The following is a 10,000-nucleotide window of genomic DNA, read 5'->3' as shown; positions in this document are numbered from 1 at the left end:
AAACATTACACCACTATCACATTGCAATTCGTATTAAAGGTGTATTTCAGTTGTGTTAGTCTGTTACAATTCAAAGCAGACAACATGTGCCGGTCTTAATTGATTGTAGTAACAATACAGATGCCTTATGAAGATGTGATGCAGCTTTCATGTTATAGGAACAATGTGGAGGGGAACATTGTATAATATAGAAATATGCATGTTGTGTTTATTGTATACAATTAAAAGCATTGCATTATGGTTGTTAAATTTGTATTGGCATTAAACTAACCTGACAAAACGTGCCAGAGAATGCCACACATCCTGGCAGTTCTAGTATTTTATGAAATACAATTGAATCTGAATCAGAATCAGAATCAGAATCTCATTTATTGCCAAGAATGTTTACACATGCAAGGAATTATTTTTGGTGTGGTGGTGCAAAAACAAACAAATTGATGGAATACAATTGGTAGCATATACATTTAAAAAGGTATTTGCACACCAAGACATTTTCGGAAAGTAATTGTGTCCATTGTAAAAACAATTGAAGAGGTTTGAGGTGAGGCCAGCTGATGCCTGACCCCTAACACTAAACCCCAGCTCTGAAACCTCCTAAAGGCATGGAAAAACTCCTACAGTCGGAGAAGAAATAACCCTTCATATGGGACAGAACGGTGGGATCCCTCCTTCCAGGCAGGCAAGAGTGAAGAGAATAGTGATGTTATGATGTTAGCTCACAGACAGACATGTTGGCAAAAGACTCCCAACATTAGTGTGCAGGCATGGTTGTCTGTCGTCAAGAGTCTTTTAAAGAGGTCACATTATGCTTTCTTGTTTTTCCCTTTCCTTTAGTGCGTTCAAGCTATTTTCCACTAAGCTTCAAAGCTCAAAGCCCACGCCAGGGGGAGTCCTTCCTCCCACGGAAAACATCTCTCCCGAACAGCCTGAAACCGCTCATTTGCAGTCAGCCTTTACTAATGCGATTATTACATTTGTTACATAATAAATTATTGCAATCTACCAAAGTTGCTTACTTGCCATCTCACGTTGTGTTCAAATGTTTGAGGAAGTCAGTTGTAGGCCCACCTTTACCTATAATATGTGGAGTTGGATTTCTAACATCAAGCTTGTGTTTTTTTCATTTTTTTTTCATATCATTTATGTCCTTCGCTATATTTCCAAAACGATACAGCATCAGAAGACAAGGATCACACAGGGTACTCCATGCATATACTGCATCATTAGAGGTTTACAAAATGCATACTTCTCCTAATTGCCAACCACCATCCTCTGCAGAAAGCACAAAACCTTTAGACTGGAATCCTTTCATTCCAGTAAGAACCAAAACAATAACCAGCACCTCTCTTTGAGCTGAACGATGGAAGATCTTGTAGTCTTTTGATCATCTCCTCATTTCAAAACCCATCCGTCTGACTTACCTTGAGGTGAACTAGAAGTTTGTTGCTATTTATCTTTTGTACTATTCGTTTGTTTATTCATTCATTTAGTGCAATTTTCCCATTTGCTCACGCACACAAATGCTCGCACACAAATACGCACATACACACACACACACACACACACACACACACACACACACACACACACACACACACACACACACACACATATGTGCAAACACACACACAAACACAGCAACACAAATGCACAATTATGCAAAAAAACATTAACATAATGCTTTTTTGCATAAAATGGGAAGATGGGGACTTACAGTTTGCAGTTTTTTCTTCAAAATGAAATTGTGTTGCTCCCAGAACAGCAGTTTCCTCTTCAGAGCTGGCCTGTGAAGAAGAGTAATGAGTCGACTATGTTAAAAAGAACCACTGAACACAGAGGCAATGTTGCTTTCTTTTCAAATTCACTGGCCTGGTGCGTATATACACAGGTATACCCACCACCAGGAGAAGGATTTTCCGTGTACTCAATTAGCAAAAGAGAGGTACACTAACATTTTTGAAGCTCGATTCGCTAATAATAATAAAATGCTAATGCTTGATGTAAATTCGGTCAGGATAGACTATGCCGCAACAAACGTGTGTCTGTTTCAGTGTAGCCTAGATTTGCACTGCACTATAGGCTTGTAAGGCTACTTTAATATGCTACTTTTGTGGCCTATATAGGCTTTAATGTAACATTGTCAAGTTTCCTCTTTGCGTTTCTAACATTTTAATTTGCCTAGTTGATGTCATAAAATAAATGTCTTCTCACAGCAAGTCCAGAGAAGTTTGCGCATTTACTTTGAAAGAGTCTTCGTAATTAACCTGTGAAACATAGAAGAGGATTGTTCATTGGTCAAAAACCCATTGTCCAGAAAATAAAATACACCAAAACATTTCCTTCAAGATTAACTTGTCTTAACCTCTGACACGTGACACAGCTAAATGGCGGGGAAACCGATGTAGCGCGAGCAGCAGGCGCACTAATGAAACCAACCCGTTGCGCGAGCAGAAGTTGAACTGAACTGAAGTTGAACTGAACGAAGCAGCAAACTAACTCATACCTCACGTTATATTGAACTTATATAGACTTATGGTGGTCTAACTAAAGTTAAAACAACGATAGATCGTGGTAGCTTGCATACCTTGCTCAAGGATTGCCCAGCTGGGCTGCAGAATACACCCCGGCTGAGAGTTGACTTTCCCGTGTGGCTTCGTATGTTAATTTTAAACACACAAAGCCAGCATTGAATATAAATACTTTTAGAGGATAACATAAATGGGCCTGGGATAAACACAGCAAAATAATTTTCTTTGGATAACTAAAGTCAAGTGAATCGTGCTCCTCTTCGTCCACCAGCATCACCTGGACGGCCGTGGTACAGCAACCTGTTTAGACGGTAGGCCTACTAGATGGCAATCTGAGGGTCAAACCGGGTCAAACTAAGTAGCCTACAAAACTCGACTGTTAGTGGTGGCCCCTTACAGGAAATACTACAATGTAACAAAATGTTACTAGATTAATCTGGCATTCATCCCATACCATGGCTTTATGAACAAGCCATTCGGTAATTTAGTGTCAGATTTCGGTGGTTTGAACGTGTTGCAGTAGCTGAGCCTGGCCACTGAGGGGAAGTAGGGAGACACAGTTAGGAACGCATGGCTATGGCGGGTTAACCCCTCTGTTTAAAATGTATCAATAACAACTGTTGTTGTATTATTTATTAAATTCATAATGATGCGACTCTGTAAATGCAATACAGAACTATAATAACACACAATTAGATTAAATATAAAACAGCCCTACATAAGTGCTATAATCGCAATCAAACGACAGGGAAGTGCCCTCTTTTAAATGAGGGAATATAATAATATAAATAAAATAATGACAATCGAAAAGGTATAAGTGCTCTGAGAGGGAAGGCACACGTAAATCAAAAAAAAAGGCAAAACTAATAGCAATGCAGGATCATAAAAGCAAAATAAGTTGGATGATAAACAAATGTCTTCATTTTCTCCTGTAATTTCTGCTGAATGTCCAATAAATGTTAGTATCTACAGCTACACTGAGGTAGGACAAACGTACCGAGCCTTAGTTTGGTTTTGAAAGAGAATGGGGATCCACGTAATGAAGAAATGGTCAAGAAGGAAATCAAAGTCTATATTATAGATTATCATTATACATTATTTATATAAAATCGAGACAATCTCACAAGGAAATTGAAGGTAAATGATTATCATTTAATATAAAGAGAACATGTTAATTTGCAGTTGGATAAATCTAACTAGGCTTAATGCACGGGAGTTTATTTTACACAATTTGTTTCCCACTAGATGGCAGTATCGTAACGGTAAAGAGCAGAAAAACGTCATAAACCAAAGCGGAAAACCAGGACAAATTTAAGCAATGTTGTTTGTGATATCATTTAATTGCATTCAATTATATTTGAGAGGAAATTAATTTGAATTTTCAACGTGCATCCAATTATTATCATGAATATTTTTTTGAAGGAGTTCTTAAACTGTGGGTCGTGACCCTCTCCTGGCTGCATGATGTGCGCCAACACTAACGGATTTCTTAATAACAGAAAAAACGGAATTTGAAGATACTTTATATCATATATCCGCCTAGGTACAATAATTTGTGAGTTTTAGTAATGATGATAATGTTCTGCATACAGTGTGAATAAAATGCAATGCAGAAAACAATTATTAATTGTTAATACCTTATTTAAATGTTAGCATTATGCTTCCCTCTGACAAAATATAGCTTATTTGACAAATCATCCATAAGAAAGCCGTGAGAGATTCAGGTAACTTAACCTCAGCTACCGTCTTTCCACTACAATATTCAGCTTCAAGATGATAAATCAAAGTATTTTATTTATCAAATGAGCAATGTAACTCAAGGTCATCCTGGCCAATGTAATTCTTGAGACAAAGCTCATGTCTACGGATCATATATTAAAAGAAGAAACCCGACAGCAGTAGCTTAATATATAAATATAATAAAATTGAATGCTGTAATTATTCTGCTCTTCAATCAGTGAAATATATATATGTATACATTTCAATTTAGACCTTTTATTCTCATTTTGGTGGAATTGTATGGTTTATCCCTTAGCGTTTGTGTACACCTGCACCAAGATGAATTCCTTTAGAAACAATATAACCTGAAAATAATAGCAGTAAAAGTATGAAGTATAAGTATATACAGCGCTGTTAGGGTTATGGTTAGGAGGCAGCCATATCCACCCCAAAAAATATAATTTAGTTCACAATACTTCACAAAACTTGAAGAAATAAGCGGGGGGGGGGGGTGTGAGGAGGTGGAGGAGGAGGAAATGAATCACATTTCTCCATCTGCGTAAAACAGCATGTGGTCTCAGCAGCTTTGCAACATGTCGTGGCTGGACCCTGCACTGGACGTCTAGATGTGTACAACAGGTGTGTGAGCTGCTGGGCTCTGGTTTTAATGGCAACCAGAGGACTGGCTGGGCTCTGCTAACCAGTGAGGAAGACCCCGCAACTCCCACAGGCCCAGGTGGATCTTTGGATCGAACCTACGGCCGTATATCTCCCCAGTTAACACGGCCCCCCCTGCGGTGCACGGCCATGTGTGTGTGTGCCTGTGTGCGTGTGTGCGTGTGAGTGTGTGTGTGTGTGCGTGTGAGTGTGTGTGTGTGTGTGTGTGTGTGTGTGTGTGTGTGTTTGTGTGAATCTATCTATCAGCCCGTATCTGTTCTTTTTTTCTGTTAGTCTATTTCTTTATTTACTGAAAGAAATAAACAGGATTATTGCAGCCTCTAAAAGTTTTTCACTTTCTAAGATGCAACTTTAAACTGGTTCCATGTTGCCCGGCGGCCTCTGCAGACCTGATGAAAATTAATGCAAATATACACTACATATAGTTGGACTAGTGTAATTGAAAGGAGATTCAAGGGTATTGAAAATAAAACTATATTTAAAGACGACTATGCGGTAGGGATGGAAATTAAGCAATCAAGTACTATTAGGTCAATGTAATCTTGTATCAATTAAATCAGCCAAAACATATTTTGCCAAACATATTTTATTCTCTACTGGGAAAGAAGAGTAAACTCTTCAATGCCAATATAAGTAAATTGTTAGATAAAAGATAGACCAATAAATATTATTTTGCACATTAAGCAAAAAATAAATAAATCCAGCTCTGTGCATTAAGCTGATGGCATAAAGGATTAAAACTCGATTTATTTTTTACCAGTTTGGGCTTTCTGCTTGGTCTGAGAACTTCAACGAAACAACAAAACAAACCTGGTTAATGTTTCACTCGCGTCGTGGGAAAGAAAACTCAGCAAACATGTTGCATGTTTTGCAAGATAGCATTTATTTTCATTGACTACTAAATATGCAGTGACTGCTGACATGAAAGCAACTTGACAATTCTGCTTCAATTTGTTTTAAGGGAAGTGTGGATTTGAATATTGGAGGAAGAGAGGCTTGAGTTCAGAATTAGACAACATAATATGCACTTTGGTGTGTGCGCGTCATGAGCATATGTGTTTAGGACTATGAAGTCTTTGCTAGCACCTCTTCATGTATCTGTGTATTATTTACTGTCTATACTTGTGTGTGTGTGGTGCAGGTGTGCCTTTTAACTGATACAACTGCTATCAGTTTACATGTGCGACTGGAAGTTGTGTGTGTGTGTGTGTGTGTGTGTGTGTGTGTGTGTGTGTGTGTGTGTGTGTGTGTGTGTGTGTGTGTGTGTGTGTGTGTGTGTGTGTGTGTTACTTTTCTTCAGTTTGACGTGTATATATTGTGAATGTGTGTGTATATTGTGAATGTGTGTTGGTCTTGGTCTTCACGTATCATCTCTGAGGTATCATTGTTAACTGTGAAGAAGCTCAGAATCAATAACAGTCTTTAAGCTTAGCTGGGAGAATAATTCATAAAAAGAGGACGGCTGTTGGTTTCTTTCTGTACTCGTGTCTATGCCAACTGTTGTAAAGCAAATTGACCAGTTATATACTCTAATATAATCTCTAATATACTCTCTAATATACTCTCCTCTACTCTCATCTTCTTAACTACTCTTATATATTGTACTCTACTCTACTCATTTAGACTCCCATCCCATTATTTACTAAATAATCTACTATAGTCCACTGCAAAACCTCTCTTCTTTACTCCACTGTACTGTACTCTATTATACTCTATTGTACTATATACTATGTATATAGTCCATTGTATTCTATATACTAAATATACTCTACTATACTCCAATCTACTATATTATACTCTATTCTACTCTATATACTATATAATCTATAGTCCATTCTACTCTACTATACTCTACTATACTCCACTCTACTGTACTTCAACAATAATAACAATAATTCCAGATAATATAGAAATCTCTTCATCTATGATGCGTCATCATGGTGTCCTAAACAGTTGGAAACAAATGTAATCCAGTATTCATTCCTAACACAGCAGCGATTAAAGCGAAAACGATCCAGGCTTACTTACGTCTAAAATACGCAGAGTTTGAGTTATATCACGCTTTATTCTGCCCCATATAATTATAACTATCAAGTGTTTGTGTTTTTATTAGTTTCACTGAAACCTTCCTCCATGGCGACTCTGAGAGAAAGCAGGCTGGCGTGTTAGCTTACAGACAGCGGCAGATTGATAGTGTAATGTTATGTCTAATTATAGAGGTCTTTCCACTGGCTCCCTCTCTCTCTCTTTATGTCTGAGCACGTGTCACTCATTCTACCTCAATCTCCATGGCATGCGTTGCCTTTCCTCTCCCTACCTGCCTTCTCATCTCTCTCCCTCTCTCTCTCCCTCTCTCTCTCTGTTGTTCTCTCTCTCTCACTCTTTCTCTCTCACCCTGACTCTTTCGCTCTCTTGCTCTCTCTCGCTCTGTCTTTCCCTCTCATTCTCTGTCTCTCTCCCCCTTCTCTCTCTCTCTCTCTCCTCTCCCTCTCTCTGTCTCTCTGTGTGTGTGTGTGTGTGTGTGTGTGTGTGTGTGTGTGTGTGTGTGTGTGTGTGTGTGTGTGCCTCTCCCCCCCCCCTCTCTCTCTCTCTCCTCTCTCTCTCTCTCTCTCTCTTTCTCTCTATGACTCCATCTCAGGGACAGTTGTTTGTGGATTCACTAACTTCCTTTTCTGCTGTGAGTCAGTGTGTCAATGAGTGCACCCGGTCCACACACACACACACACACACACACACACACACACACACACACACACACACACACACACACACACACACACACACACACACACACACACACACATGCACACACACACACACACACACACACACACACACACACACACATCGCAGCTTTTAAATCTGCAATGTGTGCGTAAATATGCATCCAAATCCAAAACTTATCATTACAATTTAGACTCAGGACTTATCTGTGAATGAGTACAACATTTAAAATTAATATTTCTGAAGTATTTTTACAGTACAGTAGGCTACACACTCAAACTCTCATGCACCCAGCCAGCCAGCCAGCCAGCCAGAACCCCCCCCCCCCAAAAAAAAACACACACACACACACACACACACACACACACACACACACACACACACACACACACACACACACACAGCAGTGCCAGCTGTCCCAGCGGCTCCTTTAATGAGATATAGGATATGCGTGGTCCACGTCAGGGGATGAAAGCCTTCGTCACCCGGGCAGCGCTGCTGAATCATCAGGGAGAGCGCACCTTTTTACCCTCAACACTCCTGCCAGCTCGGAACGGCAATTAACACAACCACGGCTCGGGTCAGAAAACAAGGCGAGATCTCTCCCCTGTGGACCGTGCGGTCGGCCGCAAAGCCGCGCGCCGGATCTTCTGCAGCTTTGCCTGTGCTGTGCTGAGTGTGTGTGTGTGTGTGTGTGTGTGTGTGTGTGTGTGTGTGTGTGTGTGTTGTGTGTGTGTGTGTGTGTGTGTGTGTGTGTGTGTGTGTGTGTGTGTGTGTGTGTGTGTGCGTGCGATTGCGCACATACGCGTGCGTGCGTGTGCGTCCGATCGCTGAAAGGCAACGCGTGCAGAGCGCGCAGGTAAGGGGCCCCACCGCAACGGATAATTATGCGCAACCTCGGGAGAGTTCACGCGGGGGCATTGTGGGTATTTTTGTTTGTCTTAGCCGTTTCCTTTTCCTTTCACATGAATGAAATATCAAATGTACCTCTGTGCCCTAACGGAGCGTTCATCTGCATATTAGGTTGACTGCTAGGGAAGATCTGCATATTAGGTTGACTGCTAGGGAAGAACGATCAGGTCTCCCGGCTCCCAACACGCGTTTTTTGTCTTTTTTCTTCTCTGATTAATATTCCCCCCGATCGTCTCCGAGAGGACACATCATGAATATTCATGAAGCTTAATGTGGACGTCTGCAGCCAATACCAGCGTCGATCACAAGAAACCTTCTTAATGGGCTTAATTGGCGCGGGTCCCAGGGAAGCGGGGATGATTTGGTCTCGGTAAACATTGTGCGGCTCAACGTGAGGATGCTGCTTGACTTCAGTATGCAGAACTAAACTCCACGGCCTGACCTCTGATCAAGGCGCTTAACCCGCTCCATCAATCACCAGATGAAGCGCATCACGCAGAAATCGTGTTGGGAACTTTTTTTATATATATATTTACATTTTTGATCAGGTTAAATTATACCAGCAGCCCTTGAAATAATGCTGACACCGTTATCTTCCATTGTCAAATAATAATAATAATTAAAACAAATGAATAATAATAATAATAATAATAACGTTGTTATTATTATTACTATAATTTTAGTTATATTAATATTATTATTATTATTATTATTATTATTATTAAAGTTAAAAAAAAACATATATTCAGTTGAATAGTTTATTAACATTATGTAGAAAATATTTAAGCTTATCCAACATTTTGAAGATTCCAAACTTTCGCAGCAGTTTTCGAATTGCTCCGAATGACTTTATTCTAGCGCTAAAAGTCAAGACTAACTCGGTCTCATTCGGGCCCAGTTTCACTCGGTCACACACACCTGCTTCTACTTCATTTAGCCTCATTCGGAGAATTGAAACGCGACCATGTCCGAGCCACGGTGAAACGTTCCGTTCTCCCGGTCGTCTTGGCCCTCATAAATAAGACCGAGAATGTGTGGAGAGGGCCGGGGGAGGGGGGTTGTGGTGATGGGGGTGGTCGGTGGTGCTGGCGGGGGGTGCACAGCGACCATCTATCAAAGCTCCTGCAGGCAAGGAAATAGCGCCATAGCTTCAGGCCGGGGAGCAAGGAAACCCGAGCCGCCTGATAGACAAACACATGCTCCTTCCAAAATAACAATGCGCTTCTGTGACACCCGCGCTACCGTCGCGTCTGTCAGCGCACAGATCTCTGGGCATTCCTACAGCATAGAGCTCTGCGGCAGGAGTGAACAGTGTCCACAAGTGGGGTTTCAACTCGGTTCTTTAAAGAAAACACACAAACAAAAGAAACATAAATACATTGCTCCGTGCATGCATTAACCAAATCATTAATGTGTGTGTGTGTGTGTGTGTGTGTGTG

This window comes from Micromesistius poutassou, assembly GCF_964030765.1.
Source record: "Micromesistius poutassou genome assembly, contig: SCAFFOLD_2586, whole genome shotgun sequence".
In the NCBI taxonomy this organism is placed as follows: domain Eukaryota; kingdom Metazoa; phylum Chordata; class Actinopteri; order Gadiformes; family Gadidae; genus Micromesistius; species Micromesistius poutassou.
This window is presented reverse-complemented; position numbering follows the sequence as displayed.